Here is a 17,590-nt window from a genome sequence, read left to right on the forward strand (position 1 = left end):
TGACCAATGGAGTGCCACAAGGATCTGTGTTGGGCCCTCTACTTTTTGTCATTTATATAAATAATTTGGATGCAAGCATAAGATGTGCAGTTAGTAAGTTTGCAGACGACACCAAATTTGCAGGTGTAGTGGACAGTGAAGAGGTTTCCTCAGATTACAACAGGTACTGGACCAGATGGGCCAATGGGCTGAGAAGTGATGGAGGGTGTTTAATTCAGATAAATGCGAGGTGCTGCATTTTGGGAAAGCAAATATTAGCAGGACTTCTACATTTAATTGTAAGGTCCTAGTGTGTGTTGCTGAACAAAGAGAGCTTGGAGTGCAGGTTCATAGTTCATTGAAAGTGGAGTCGCAGGAAGATAGCATAGTGAAGAAGGTGTTTGATATGCTTTCCTTTATTGGTCAGAGTACCGAGTACAGGGGTTGGGAGGTCATGTTGCAGCTGTACAGGACATTGGTTAGGTCACTCTTGGAATATTGCGCGCAATTCTGGTCTCCTTCCTATCGGAAAGATGTTGTGAAACTTGAAAGGGTTCAGAAAAGATTTACAAGGATGTTGCCAGGGTTGGAGAATTTGAGATACAGGGAGAGGCTGAACAGGCTGGGGCTCTTTTCAATCGAGTGTCGGAGGCTGAGGGTTGACCTTATCGAGGTTTACCCTGGGGTCAGGGAGCCCAGAACTAGAAGGCATAGGTTTAGTTTGAGACGGGAAAGACATGAAAGAGACCTAAGGGGCAACATTTTCATGCTGAAGCTGGTACGTGTATGGAGTGAGCTGCCAGAGGAAGTGGTGGAGTCTGGTACAATTGCAACATTTAAGAGGAAATTGGATGAGGAGGTGAATAGGAAGGGTTTGGAGGGAAATGAGCCATGTGCTGGCAGGTGGTACTAGGTTGGGTTGGGATATCTGGTCGGCATTGACTGGTTGGACGGAAGATCTGTTTCCATGCAGTGCATCTCTATGTTTCTATGACTCGATAACTCACTCCGGGCTACCTGTTATTCTGCATATAAACCACCCTGAAACCCTCGATTAGATTCCAGTCTGTAACTCACTCTGGGGTATCCGTTATTGTACACATAATCGTCCCAAATCCCCTTGATAATATTCCAATCTGTAACTGACTTCAATTTTTAAGGGATTCTGTAAATTAACCACCTCAATCCTTTGATTAGATTCCAGTCTGTATCACGCTCCTGGGTATCTGTTAGTCTGTATACTAACCATCCATCCAAACCCTGTTAAAATTGCCCACAGTGTTCAGGGATGATGTATGTGAGGTGCATTAGTCAGGGGTAAACGTGGGGAAATGGGTCTGGATGGGTTAATCTTCTAAGGGTCAGTGTGGTCTTGATGGGCTGAAGGGCTTGTTTCCCCACTGTCGGGATTATATGAATCACCCGGATTTGTTATTGGATCTGTGAAGTGATCCTTGTTGGATGTTAGACTGAACACAAGATAAACTTAATGGACAAATGTTACTATGGGAGCAGGAACACAGAAAGCTGCTGGTTCATTTCTGTTCTGTTACCTATCTCCAAGTTTCAGATTGAGGCTGAATTTCTGTCACAGTGGGGAAAGTCTCAAAAGCTGTTTACTGTCCTGCATCATCAAAACATGAATTCCCTTGCAAGATAGGAAATGTCAACAGCTCCTGGAAGGTGTCTGTGACTGTGTGTGTGTGATTCTGTGTGTCTGAGTATGTGTGTTTGTGTGTGATGCTGTGTGCGTGTTCAATGTTTCATATATTTTCAAACAGTATTGATGTTGCCAGTCTCTCTTGCGTTTCCTTATTTACAAACTCAATGTCATAATTTTGCTGATATAAAATGGTGGCTGTGGGCAAATCTAAAATGTCTGCCTGATGATTTGTGTCAGGAATACTTTCAGCAAGGGCGAGGGGGCAATGTGTCAACCGCCATATCCATTCATTGCTGTTAGCAGAGAGAGGATATGGAGACAGCTCGTTGAAGATGATTAAAATGCAAATCCCAGAACATGTTTAAAGTGAATGCGGGGAGATAATGTGACATTCCAGTAAGGTCTGCCTTACTTTCCAAGCTCGTAATATATGAGAGAAACATAATATACAAAACCTGAAAGAGCTCAGCCACTGAATTGTAGATTTGCAGCGTTGGATCAGACTCCTGCCTGGCTATGCCTTATCCCAAATTGAAGGGTTCCTCAAATCCCACACTGACCTTCTGTGGGTTCAAATTGTGTGTTGACTATAAATAAAAGAAAATAATGCACCTGCAATTAAACAATACTCTTTCTGGAACTTTGTGTGTCTGTTGGTTTAAGTATCTTTCAACAGGATTGAAGATAAATGAGACAGTGAGAGATAGGCTGCGCTGGAACCAGAATTGCAGTGCAGTATAAAAGGTATATTAATATCTTCAGTGAAAGGGGAAAACAGAGGAGGAGAGTCCTCAAACTAGGAAAGTTGGAAGTCAGTAAAGTTGTGTCGTTTGTGACTGCATTATGCTTATGTGAGTCAATATTTGAAACCACTTGGCCAATAGTCCACTTTGTGACTCAATCCCAGTTACAAGTTATTACGCATAAAATGGTTAACATATCCCTCGATTAGATTCCAGGCTGTAACTCACTCCGGGGCAACTGTCATTCTGTACTTAAGCCACCCTGAAACCCTCGATTAGATTCCAGGCTGTAACTCATTCCAGGCTATCTGTTATTCTGTATCTAAAACTCCCTGAATCCCTCGGTTAGATTCCAGGCTGTAAATCACTCCAGGGTATCTATTATTGTGTACATAAACCATCTTAAATCCCTCGTTTAGATTCCAATCTGTAACACACTCCAGGCGATCTGTTATTGTGTAAATAAACCACCCTGAAATCCTCGATTAGATTCCAGACTGTAACTCACACCGTGGCATCTGTTATTGTGTATATAAACCATCCTACACCCCTCGATTAGGTTCCAACCTGTAACACACTCTAGGCTATCTGTTATTCTGTAAATAAACCACCCTGAACCCTGCAATTAGATTCCAGCCTGTAACTCACTGCGGGGTATCTGTTATTCTGTATATAAACCACCTTGAAGCCTTCGATTTGATTCCAGGCTGTAACTCACTCCGGGGTATCTGTTATTCGTATATAAACCACCCTGAACCTCTTGATTAGATTCCAGATTGTAACTCACTCCGGCGTATCTGGTATTCTGTATATTAACCACCCAAACCCCTCAATTAGATTCCAGTCTACAACTCACTCCGGGCAATCTGTCATTTTGTATATTCACCACCCTGCACCCATTGATGTCTTTTCACCTCCTGATATGTTAAGCTCATGCTCGCAACACAATCTAATTTCAATAGTGATCAATGTATCACTGGTCCTCCTATCTGCTGGCACTACCATCATGTTAACTTTCTGATGTTTACATACATGATTAGCTGTAGCAGTGAGTCGCAGGTAGACAGAGTGGTGCTGAACACATTTGGCACATTTGCCATAATCAGTCAGAGCATTGAGTATAGGGGTTGTGGTGGCATGTTGCATCTGTACAGGATGTTGGTGAGGCCACTTTAAGAATACTGCGTAGAACTCGGTTTTCTGCAGAACTGTCTTACACGGATGTTACAGGACTGGAGGTTTGAGCAATAGGGAAAGGCTGATTACGTTGAGGTGTTTCCCCCTGGAATGTCAGAGGTTGAGGGGTAACATTATAGAGTTTTATAAAACCATCAGGGACATGGATATTCTGAACAGCCACGTTCTGCTCCCCAGGCTATGGGAGTCGAGGACAAGACAGCATAGGCTGAAGGGCAGAGGGCGAATGATTTAGAAGGGACCTGATGGTAACTATTACACACAGAGAGTGGTGTGTGTACAGAAAGTGCAGTCAGAGGAAGTGGTCAAGGCGGGTACAATCACAGGAGGAATATTGGCCAAATGCTCGCAAATGGTACTGGATCAGATATGATATCTGATCGGCGCGAACAGATTGGACTAACGGGTCTGTTTCCATTCTGCATGACTCTCTGATTCTGTAAGAGGGATGACGAATAATTCTGAAAGGACCTTTCAAGTAGGAATTCTCTTCAGTGGAAGGTCATTGTGTCTCTATGTTCACATTGATTGAAAGCTGCGTTAGTTACATATTTGACAAGTAAGTGAGTCATGCACAATGGAACGCAGACAGGAAAGTGGGGCTGAGACCACAACCTGGTCAGCTACAATTTTAGTGCCTGGTGGAGAAGGCTTAAAGTATCTAATGCCCCACTCCTGCTCCTCAGTCAAATGCTTCTGTGTTCTATTCAGCCCCTCAAACTTGCTAGACAGGAACAGTTGGAGGCTACTTAAATTTATAACCTGATGCACAGAAACAGAGGAGACCATTCAGCCCTTCAAGGTTGTCACATGCTTTGAAGTGATTTGGGAAACGTAATCGAAAAACCCAGGCTGGGTATGAAAGAGGCCCCTCATCTCTCTTTACAGAGCTTCCCCTCTCTGCAACTTGTACTCCATTTGTTGATCATGTTGTAGACCCAGTTTCACTGTGAATACAGCCCCCATACCTCACCCAGAGATGGCTCGCAAAATCCTCTGGTCTCCTTGAGTGTTATATTCAATAACATAACATCCATGAAAATAACACCCACTAACTTTCCAATAACAGAATGTGAGTACATCAGAAACAGGGGCAGGTCGTTCACTCCCCAAGCCTGCCTTGCCCTTCACTAAGGTCATGACTGATCTCCTCTTTGTCTCAAATCCTCTTTCATACCCAATTCGTCATGGCCCTCACCTCTCTGACAGGTCAATATCCATCTACCTCCTCTTCAAATACTTTCAGTCATCGAGCTCCCCAAACTCTTGAGAACAGAAATCCTGACATTCAATACCACCTGTTTGAAAGAAACACTTGCAGCTTCTATATCATGGCCTATTGATATGAACAAAAGAGGTTGACACACTTGTTTAGGTAAAAATGACTGACCCTGATATCAAGGCAATGGTTGACTTTTGTTGACATCATGGAGCTGGTCTTAATGGGAATCAGAGTAAACTCTCCAGTGTTTGGTGTCAATCATGGCACAAAGGAAGCTGTTCATCATCTCAGTCCTGGGTCAGCTCTGTGGGAGATCCTCAGGGTAGCTTCCTCTTCACAAACATCTTCAGCTGTTTCATCAATGTCACCCCACCCCCGAAATCCCCAACATAAGAACAGAAGTGGGGATTGTCTCTGAAGATTCCACAATTGTCAGAACATTTTGTCCCCCCCTCATCTCCTGAACTGGTCTGTGTCCATGTGCAGCAAGACCCAGACTCCATTGAGGCTTTGGGTTGAAATTACTAGCCACACTACCATACATCAGAAACATTTCTGAACTGACAGCCAGACTACTGCGACCACTAAGACTCATAACAGCACCCAAACCAACAGCCACTCTCAGACAAAACTCACCATGACGAAGGAACCGATACCTATCATGAGCAAAACCTATGTAGTGTACAAAATCCCATGCAAGGACTGCACAAAACACTATATAGGTCAAACAGGAAGACAGCTAACGATCCGCATCCATGAGCACCAACGAGCCACGAAACAACATGACCAGCTATCCTTAGTAGCCACACACACAGATGACAACCAACATGAGTTCGCCTGGGACAACACTAGTATTATAGTACAAGCCAAACAGAGAACAGCCAGGGAATTCCTAGAGGCATGGCATTCATCCACAGATTCAATCAACAAGCACATTGACCTGGATCCAATACACCGGCCACTGCAGCGGACAGCTGGAACTGACAAGCGGAAGCAGCAGATACAAACATGTATAAATGCCGGAGGAAACACCACAGAAGCGCTTCAAAGGAGACTCCCAATCACTGAGGATGTCACCTAGACAGGGGACGAAACGTCTGCAACACAAATTCGCAGCTCGGCGAACAGTACCACAACAACTAGCACCCGAGCTACAAATCTTCTCCAAAAGTTTGGTGTAATATTATTATGATTGAGCAATGCAACTACAAAGGCATGCGTGAGGATCTGGCCAGAGTTAATTGGAAGGGGACCCAAACATGGAAGACCATGGAGCAGCAATGGCAGGAGTTTCTGGTGATAATTCGAAAGATAATATCAGAAATTCATCCCAAAGAATATGAAACATACTCATGAGAGGACAAGGCTGCCATGAGCGATAAGGTAAGTAAGGGACAGCATCAAACCAAAAGAGAAAACATACAATGCGGTGAAGATTGTTGGGAATCCAGAGAATTGTTTGGCTGTGGAACTACATAAGGCTGGAATCACTGACACTACAGAGATCTTAATCATGGTCAGGGACAGAAACAGGGAAACACTTTCACTTTAAACACAAAAGATGGCATTACTCAAGGAAAAAAAGATTCTGATGAATTAAATAGTTGAATTAAAATCAGTTAAATGCTTTTGTGGAATAGATCAGATTGAAAGCATGACCCGGGGAGAGACCCTAAGCAGGAGTATTTGAAAATGCAAATATTTCCACATCAGAAACCACAGTAGGTTACTGAGTTGAGGGCTGACGGGTGAATGGATCTCGGTGTGAACTCGGGGACAGACAGCAGAATTGCATTTCACATGTTGCAGCTCAAAACTGCGTATTCATGTAGTCCTATAGACCACAGCAGCAGGAGAAGCAGACCTGCAATCAACCACAACCTGTAACTTTTTTTGCCAAGGATAACAGCTCAGTCTGCCATTACCATCAACACGATCTATGGCTCAGTGACGAGTGTCGGTGAAAATGTCAGGCTCAGAACCACGTGAACATAAACCTGATGCGAACACATTAAAGCTACCGCACTTGACCAACATATGTGATTGAAGCTCTGCAGTCCTGCCACATTCAATTATAAATGGTGATGGACGATTAAACAAATGATGGAGGAGAGGGCTCCACAAACATCCCCATCCTAAATAATGGAACAGCCCTGCACATCAGAGTTAAAGACCAGGATGTAGTATCTGTACCATCCTCAGCCAGAAGTGTTGAGTGCACGACCAATCTCACCCTGGCCATGATGACCAGAGAATACAGATGTCAGTCTTGAAACAATTCGATTCGTCGCACGTGACATGAAAAAAAAAACACAGTCGATACGACAAAGGCAATGAGCCCTGACACCATTCCTGCAATAGGACTGAAGACTTGTGCTACACAACAAGCCATGTCACTGTGTAAGCGGTTTCATTCCAGTTCCAACGATGACATCTCCCTGGCAATGTGGAAATTTACTGAACTATGTCAAGTCCCATATGAGGGGAATAATTACAATCTGACCAATTACCATCCCCTCAGACCCATCACGACAGTGAAATTGGTGGGAGTTCTTTTTGACAGAGCTGTCAAGCAGAACAGAAATAACCTGCTCAGTGTGGTTTTTGACAGATCCCCAAGTGGAGATGGTGTTGATGTGGAAATGTCATTGGATTACTAATCCAGACAAGGCTAATGGTCTGGCAGCTGGTGGAAGTTAAAAAAACTAACAAAATATCGAGATCTAAAATCTGGTGTCAGTAATAGTTTCCCCGAAGCTAATGGCGATTGTAAACAGCAGTTTGCTTCCCCAATGTACTTTCGGGGAGTAAATCTCCTGTGCTTTCTTGGTCTAAGATAAAAGTGTCTCCAGACGCACAGACATGTGCTAGACTTTTCAAAGATCACTGAAATGGCTCCAAATTATCGTCGCTGCTTGTAATTTGTCTCACCCTGTCAGACTTTTATATATTGCACAGAGGTATCCACTCATTTTGCTAAAGCACATGGAATATAAGTTCAGTCGACCCAAACTCTGCTCCCACAACAAGTCTGTCATCCAAGAGATCTGTCTGGTCATCCTTCGCTGCTCTCCCTCAACGTCAGGTTTGACCTTTATTAAGTAAAGAGACCAAAACTGCACACAATACTGCACAATGTTCAAGACGGGGTTTCACGAATGCCCTGTACAGCTGCAGTAAGACACCCTTACTCCTGGAATAAAATCCGCGTGAAATGAAGGTCAACACACCCTTTACCTTCCTAACTGCTTTCTGTTCCTGCAAAAAATTACTTTCAGTGTCTAGTGTACAGGGAGCTCCAGATCCTTTTCAATGTTACAGCTACCCAACTGGTGGGTCTATGTACACTGGTAAGTGTCCCAATTCCATTCGCAGTATTTTCTTCTGGCTTCAGAGCTCACTGCCCTCTATGGACGGCGGAGGTCGGTGAAGAATGGAACAAAAAGAAGCGTAAGTCCCTTTATAGAGTAACATTTTTCAACCTTTTCAAATGTTAGGCTGCCCTTCTCTTTTTCCCATCAAAGGGCACAACGTCACATCTACCCACATTGATCTTCATTACCCCGTATTTGCAAAGACATTCCACTTGCCACAGTCACCTTGGAGCTTTTAGATTAGATTAGATTAGATTAGATTAGATTAGATTACTTACAGTGTGCAAACAGGCCCTTCGGCCCAACAAGTCCACACCGCCCCGCCGAAGCGCAACCCACCCATACCCCTGACCTAACACTACGGGCAATTTAGTATGGCCAATTCACCTGACCTGCACATCTTTGGAGTGTGGGAGGAAACCGGAGCACCCGGAGGAAACCCACGCAGACACGGGGAGAATGTGCAAACTCCACACAGAGAGTCGCCTGAGGCGGGAATTGAACCCAGATCTCTGGCGCTTTTTTACATCCTCCTCACCCACGCATAATCCGACATCGATTAGTGCCATCAGCAGGCTTGAGAATATTGCATTTGATTCCCTCTAACAAAAGTTTGGCGTATATTTGAAATGGCTAGGGCCCAAACACTGAATCCTGGTATACCCCCGCTTACTCCGCTCGAAAAAACATTGATTTATTCCTACTCACTGTTTCCTGTTAGCTCTCCCACCCTAAAACCATGCCCTTCTGTTAGCCCCAGACCCATACGATTCAAATTTGCACAGTCGGCTTGGGGCTGTATCAAAAATCTTTCTGAAAATCCAATCATATTGCATTGATTGCTTCTCCATAGTTTTGCTGAAAGTCAGTTTCTCAAATATGATTTCCATTTGATAAATCTCTGTTGCGTTTGTCTCGCCCCATTACTTTCAGTTAAAATACTTACTTCATAACGTTTATTTGCCAATTTTATTCCATTCCCTTTTTCTCTCTCACCAGATTAAACTTTCCTAGTATTGCTGGGAAAATTGTTTTGTTTTGTTTTCTTCTTAACTGAAATATTTGCAGCATAGTTCTACCATTTCCCTGTTCTCCATTCTCCATTCTCTGGTTTCAGACTGGAAAGAATCTGCACTTTTTCCCCCCTTAATTTTGCCATTGACGTACTTTTTGAAGCTATTAGAAATTGACTTATACTACCCTTGTGCATATAGTGTTCTGAAACCCATCAATTCCTTTCTCAAGCATCTCAATGATTGACCTTGCACAAATACGTACTCATAGAAGCATAGACTCTGCACTGTCAGAAATACAGCACGGTCGACATTAATCCCACTTTTCTACACGAGCACCATAGCTGGGAATGTTATGACACTTCAAGAGGTCGTCCAAGTCCTTTGTAACAGCTGTGAGGTTACCTGTGACAACTCCCTCTCCGATAGTACATTCCAGACCCCAAAACCCTCTGGGTGCAAAGCGATCCTCAAGTCCTCTCTAAATTTCAAACCCTTCACTTTAAGAGTGTGCTCCCCCTTGTTCTTTTCCCCCTGACGAAAAGAACAGCTGCTGTCTATCCACTGTGTCCATGTTCCTCATAATCTTTTCCTTCTGAATCACGTTCCCCTCAGCCTCTCTGCTCCAACGTAAACAATCCCTGAGCTTATTCAGCCTCTCTCCATAGCTGATATGTTCCATCCCAGGGAACATCCTGGTGAATCTCCTCTGCACCCCCTCCAGAGCAAGCAATCCTTCCTGTAATGTGGTTCCCAGAACTATACACAGTCTTCCATCTTGTCCTCACCAAAGTTCCGCATTGATCTTATAATCTGTGCCTCGATGAATAAAGACTATGCTTACGCTCCACTTTGCTTTCTCAACTTGTGTATTAACCTGCCCAGTCACATTCAGGGATGTGTGGAAAAGCACCCTCTGAGATTTCTAGTGTGCTGCCATTCATTGAGTCCTTCGCTGTCTGGTTCCTTCTTCCAAAGTGTATCACCTCATATTTATCCGGGTTGCATTCCATCTGCTATTGATCTGTCCGTCTGACCATTCCATCTGTATATTCCTGTAACATAAGACCTTCCTCCTCACTGCCAACCACCTGGCCAATCGTTGTATCAAACACAAACTTAATTATCACACTCTCCCCACCCCTCATCCATATTTGCAGATACACCATTTGTGAATACCACAAAGAATTAGATTATACATCACACAACACCAGGTTATAGTCCAACAGGTTTATTCGGAGGCACTAGCTTTCGAAGTGCTGCTTCTTCATCAGGTGGAGTTGTACAAGACTGGCAGCTCCGAATCACAAATAATAAGGGACTCAACATTGATCCCGATGCTGCACCATGAGACACCAGCCTCCAGTCACAACAACAGACTTCTACCACCACCATCTGTCTCCTACCACTAAAGTTGACTTAGATGCAACTTGGCAAGTCACTAATGACTCCTACCTATTCAGCGGTTATTCCGTTCCACTTGAAGCACTTGCTGATACCTGGGGATTCACCCTAAACGTGCCCTGCCAGCAGATTTCCATGACCCTGTTTTAGTCAGTCCTCTCCGAGTGAAGAATTTCCTCCTTATTGCAGGCTTAAAAGGCCTGTCCCTTATCCTGCCATCATTTGCCTTTAATGTAGTGTAGACAGCCAGAAAAAACATCCTGTTTATTTCCACCTTGTCATATGTTTAGTGAATTTTCTAAATTTCACTGTGATAATCTCTCATTCTTTGAAAGCTAGAGAACACAGGCCGAGTTTCTGCATCAGAAAATCTCGCCATCTAAGGGACGAATCTGGAGAGTGTCCATGGCACTCCCTCTGTGGTCAGTATATTCTTTCTCAGATTAAGTCACCAACTCTGTACACAATACTCCAGGTACAGTCTCACCAATACACTATGAAACTACTTCAATATTTTATTGCATCGATATTATGATGCCTTTAATTGAAGGTGAACCCAAAATTAACTTTCCACTTAAATATATTCTTCCAAATACCCTACAAAAATTCCGAAGTTATAAAGTATGATTTCCTTTCAAACATGCATAGTGATTCTCTCCAATTTTGCTGTTAATTTCTAAATATTCAATATCTCATCCTGTCATATAAATTCCAAAAGTTTATCTTCAGATGTCAAGTTAATTGGTCTGCATTTCTTCATTCCATCACGTTTTCCCTTTCGAGATGCCTGGATCCATTCCATTCATCTACCTGCCATGCTTGTTGGATCACGTTTATTACCTTCCATTTCTCTACAATGCCTTTGCAGCCTCTTTGGAATGCACAAGAAAATAAAACACAGTCATCAACAGTGCAATTAATACTTCTATTGCTGATTAATTTTAGACATTTTGAAATGAATTACATCTGTTTTGTTAGACTTAACAATGCTCCACCCAGCTACATGTTCTAGTAATAACTTGTTGCTGATGTGAATTGACTTTGTGTCTTTAGTTCCACAAGCCCTATAAGATCACTTGGTATTTTTTGGTGATTTTCTGGGTAATCCTCGATGAAGACAGATGCAAAGTAACTGGTTATTTTCTGAGTTGATAAGCAATAAGCAGTCCTCCCCCGATTAAACATTTCCACATTTGATCATGCTTTTATTTTGTTTCCTTTAAAATATAGATCGTAGATTTATGCAGTCTTTGTGTTCCTGTTTGTTAGCTTGCATGTTCTCTTTTTGATTTCCTTATCTGTTTTACTGTCCTCCTTTTCTGGATTGTAATTTTCTAACATTTCTCGGGTTTCCACAATGTCTGGATTTCTTCTGAAGTCACCTCTTATGATTAATATAATTTTTAATTTGTTATGTTCACCATCATTTAGTCATTTTGTCACTCTTGGGTGATTTTACCTGAAAGAAATAGAGTTTTGTTTTAGACATTGCAGTATTCCCATAAATCAGATATATCCAAGAACATTGCAAGAGGATAGAGAAGAGATTTCGGGGGGCCTGGCTGATATTTTTACATCATCGCTGGCCGTCGGAGAGGTCCCAGATGACTGGACGACAGGGAATGCTGTGCTCTTATTCAAGAAGGGCTACAAAGAATATCATGGAAATTATAGACCAGTAAACTGGACATCTGTAGTTGGTAAGGTACTTGAGAAGATTCTGAGAGATAAGATAAACATACATTTCGATGTGATTAGAAGCAGTCAGCTTTGTGTATGGAGATCATAGTTGACAAATTTATTAGAGTTCTTTGATGAAAAGTGACCAGCAACGTTGACGAGGGCAGGGTGCTATACGTAGTCCAATTGATTTTAGTGAGGCCTTCAATAAGGGCTCACTTGGTACGCTGCTCTGGAATGTTAGTTTACATGGAATTGAGTGAGAACAGGGCAAAGTAGATACAAAATTGTCTTGATAGTAGGAAGCAGAGAGTAATTGTGGAAGGGTGCTTGTCGGACCGGAGGCCTGTCACTAGTGCAGTTATTCAGTGTTCGGTGCTGGGACCATTACTGTTTGTTTTATGTATAATGATTTAGTTTAGAATGTACAAGGCATGATTAGTAAGATTGTAGATGACAATAAATAATGTTGTATCGTGGACAGTGAGGAAGGTTATCAGAAATTGCAGCAGGATCTTGATCAGCTGGGAAAATGGGCCACGAAAAGGCAAATGGAGTTGAATGTGGATAAACTCCAATTCAAGGTCGGAGTTTAATGGTGAATGGTTGGGACTTAAGGGTTGTGGTGGAATAGACGGATCCTGGAATTCAGGTGCACGGTTCTCTGAAAATTGATTCAGAGATAGACAGGACAATGAAGAAGGCTTTTGGCACACTGACCTTCATCAATCAGTGCATTGAATATTGAAGTTGCGGAGTTATGTTACAGTTATACAGCATGGTGGTGAGGTCATACTTGTAGCATTATGTTCAGTTTTGTTCACTTTGTTAAGGGAAGGATGTTATTAAACTGGAAACAGTGCAAAGGAAATTTACAAGGATGTTGCCAAGAACTTGGTATTTCTGGGTTTTAAGGAGAGGTTCGACAAGCTAGGACATTTTAATTTAGAGTGTATGAGACTGATGGGGATCTGATGGAAGTGTTTAAAATCATGGGAGGTATGGGTAGAGTGAATGCACTCAGTCTCTTTTCCCCAGGGCTGGGCAATCGCGGACGAGAGGGCATTAGTTTAAGGTCAGAAGAGAAAGAATAAAAGGGAATCAAAGGGACAACTTTTTTTACATAGAGGGTGGTATGCATATAGAATGAACTGCCAGTGGAAATGGTTGAGGCGAGTACATTAACAACATTTGACAGGCATTTGGACAAATACATGGATAGGAAGGGATTAGAAGGATACCGGGCAATAGCAGGAAAATGTGTTAGTGTGAATGGACATTTTGTTTCGAATGGACCCCTTTGGGCCGAAGGAAATGTCTCCGTGCTGAAGGAGTCTATGACTCGAACAACCATTGCTTATCTCTCACTGAATGCTGTATTGTATTTTTCCAATTCACTTGTGGTAACTTGAGCCTCGAGTCTCTAGGCTTCCACGATGTTTGACTATAATGTTCAAAATTTCTATATTGCATGCAGCCATAGAAATTGAACGTTACAGCGCAGTACAGGCCCTTCGGCCCTCGGTGTTACGCCGCCCTGTCATACTAACCTGAAGCCCATCCCACCTACACTATTCCATGTACGTCCATCTTCCTGTTCAATGACGACTTAAATGTACTTAAACTTGGTAAGTCTACTACCGTTGCACGCAAAGCATTCCATACCCTTACTACTCTCTAAGTCAAGAACGGTATGTAAAATGCAACATATTCATGTCACAATTCATCAAAAGCTGCTTCAGAGCAAGGTTAGTAATTAGTCTTTCTGACCACAGAACATCAAATCCGAAATAACCTGCTCACTAGTTGGTTACACAACATACTCTTCAAACTACCTGATACACACTTATGGAATTTATTTGTCACAACACCAGCTGTCATTTAGTTAACGTAGTTTCGATGCAAGTTGATGCCATCTATTATTACTGCAGCACACACGATTGTTTGTTATTCATTAACAGGATCAGAGCGTCGCTGGATAACCAGCATTTATTGTCCATGCCAGAGGGCAGTTACGAGTCAACAGCGCTGCCGTGGGTCTGGAGTCACATGCAGGCCAGGCCTGGTAAGGACAGCAGTTTTCGTCCCTAAAGGACATCAGTGGACCAGCTGGGTATTTCCAACAATGGGTTCCTGGCCATCATAAACCCTTGATTCCAGATACTTATTGAATTCAAATTCCACCATCTGCCATGACAGAATTCAAACTTGGGAACTCAGAACATTCCCTGGGTCTCTGGGTTAAGAGCCCAGTGATAATACCACGAGGCCATTGCTTCCTCTTGCATATACTTGCATATCCAATTTTCAGAGCATATGATGCAAATTATGTCTGCCACAGTTTTGGTCTCGATATATATCACACCAATGTTTGCTTCTCCTTGCTATTTGTAAGATCCACCCAAACTGGTTCTGTGGAATCTGAGGGGCAAGGTCTGTGGTGTTGTTAGCGATAGACTTGGACAAGACATACAGGGAGACTCGCCTCGATGCGAGATGATCTGAAGAACTGGTCAGCAATACAGGACAAGGATCAATATCCTTCCCGTTCTGTCACCATATTAGTGTCACCATATTCTTCTGCTCCCTCACACTCACTGTATATCTGGTATAGCACCTACCCCTGAACAAGGCTCACACTCTCTCTCCAAATAAGGCTCAAGCATTACCACACTCACTGTTGAATTCAGCACCTTTCTTCCCCCACTTTTTCTGTCCCTCACGTTATAGCACCACACACTAATACCACTGCATGGATACAACACTGTGGTCCGACTCCCTCCGGACACCTCAACCTTCCCCCTTCTCCTATACCAGCATTAACAGCAGGGACACCCACTCCCACCCTCACTCCGTCCCTCCTCTTCACCCATTCCAGGTGAAACAGACTGGAATAGGACAAAAAAGGCCAAGCCACGTATTGGAGTGCCCGATATCCGTTCCCTCGCCCTCTATCTCGACATGTAGGGAGGACCCTGGAAAGAGCTGGAAAGGACCAGGACACCTTGCGTGGAGATTCTGAAACATCCACATCCCACCAACCAAGTAAGCAGCAATGTTCAGTAAAGAGCAATTCTCAATTTAAACTCGCTGGCAGTTCCAAACTCATCTCTCTCACTTGAAAAAGAAGAGATACCCCATTGTACTGAGATGCAGGCATTAAATTACACAGAAGTACTTGTAAGCATCCCAATATACTAACTATCACAACGCATACAAGGGGATAGACGTACACACACGGAGAAGCACACAAATACATATAGAGTGACACAAAAATGGACACAAACACATACAGAAATACAGATAGAAAGTGTGATACACAGACAGACAGACATAGTCACACAAATACACAGTTAACAAGCACATGGACACACACACATATACCTACACACAGAGACACAGACACTAGAGTCATTAAGACACAAATACATACGTTTTGATTTATAAGGAGATCAAGGATTCTAGGGAGAATGTAGGAGAATGATGTTGAGGAACACATAAGAAATTATAGAATGGAATATCAGACTCGATGGGCCGAATGGCCAAATTCTGCTCCTTTTCATATTGTTCATGTTGTGCTTTGCTATCTGGTATTCTCTTCCTGAGACAGCAGCACAGACTGGGTTTGATACAAATTTGATTGAAAAGGCTGAATGGGATTGTGGGACAGAGTTGGAGTATGGAATGGTTTATATCTATTCGTAGTTATTTTATCCTTATATCTAAAAAGGGGCAGTGATTTGATGTGAGGTTAACACAGATTTAAAATAATGGGTCCCACAATGAAATAAGAATGTCCCTTTCCCTTTAGTGTTGCGCTATCTGTGGTGTTCTCATCCTCAGGAAGCAGTGAAGACTCGGTTATTGAAGATATTCAAGGCTGAGCTCGACTGAGCTTTGCTGCACAGGACAGTCAATATTTATTGGGAACAGACAGGATACAGATGGTCAGACACAAGCGAATGAGCTATGAGCATTCTGAATGGTGCCGCCGATTGGCTAACTGCTGCCCCTACCCCTTGTGTTATCGCCTCAATCCACCCCTCGAGGCTGTTAACAGAGATATACTGCTGCCCCTACCCCATGTGTTGTTGCCTCAATCCACCCTCCTGGCTGTTACAGAGATAAACTGCTGCCCCTCCCCCTTGTATTGTTCCCTCAATCCACCCCTCAATGCGATTACAGGGTTGAGGTCCATCCCATTCAGCCAGACTGGATCGTTACAATGAGACGGGGGAGACCATTCTGGCCCTTGAAGGAGTTACACAGGAATACAGAAGGAAGTATTTCAGCTCGTTGAGTACATTACACAGCCCAGGAGGAGGCCATTTAAATTGCCTGAACTGCTGCACAGGAACGGGGATGCTGTCACTAACAGGAAATAGACAGTAGAGACAAGTTAATTTTTTAAACAAAATTGTAACTAGTTTTGCCTCGGAGATCATCGTAGGGTCATCAATGATCAATAATCTATATCAAATATCTGGTTGAAGGGACTGAATGGATCAAAACTGCTTCATCGGGTGATTGTGGGTGATAGCTCGATCGTAACACAGAATTTATAGCAAATATTTACAGTGTGATGCAACTAAAATTATACATTGAAAAAGTAATTCATGTAGAAATCTGAGCTCAAAAATTGCATGAATTTATGAAAAGCTCTATAATCTCATTTTTTAGATTAGAATCAATCTAAATATCATGGCATAGGCAAAGAACACGGGGGCTAACACCTTCAACACCTTGTCTAGCTATCACCATTGTTAACAGATAACCCGGGAATGCAACTTTAAAAACAAGGTTTTGTGATTTACACATGAAATAAGTGAGACTATCACAGTATTCTAACAGATGAAAGGCTTAACGGACCATCAATTTTAAATGTATAATTTCAGTTACATCACACTGAAAATCTTTGCTAGAAATTCTGTGTTACGATCGAGCCCCCCACTATCACCTGATAAAGGAGCGTCGCTATGAAGGCTAGTGTGCTTCCAATTAAACCTGTTGGACTATAACCTTGTGTTGTGTGATTATTAACTTTTTACACCCCAGTCCAACAACAGCATCTCCAAATCAGAAATAATATAATGTGAGTTGCCTATTGTGGTAGGGAGGATACAACAGCAGGAAACAACATAAGTGCAGAGAGATCACAGAACTCTGTGATGTAGCTGTTTTTCAAATTCCTGGTACATGAATCATATGAAGTCTGTGTGCAGATGCAGCAAGTGATTTGGAAGGGAAGTGCTTGTGGCAATGGGTATTGGGTTTAATCAGGAATATTTTACTGCATCTGTACAGACATTGCTGAG

This window comes from Chiloscyllium punctatum, chromosome 46 (assembly GCF_047496795.1).
Source record: "Chiloscyllium punctatum isolate Juve2018m chromosome 46, sChiPun1.3, whole genome shotgun sequence".
Taxonomy (NCBI): Eukaryota; Metazoa; Chordata; class Chondrichthyes; order Orectolobiformes; family Hemiscylliidae; genus Chiloscyllium; species Chiloscyllium punctatum.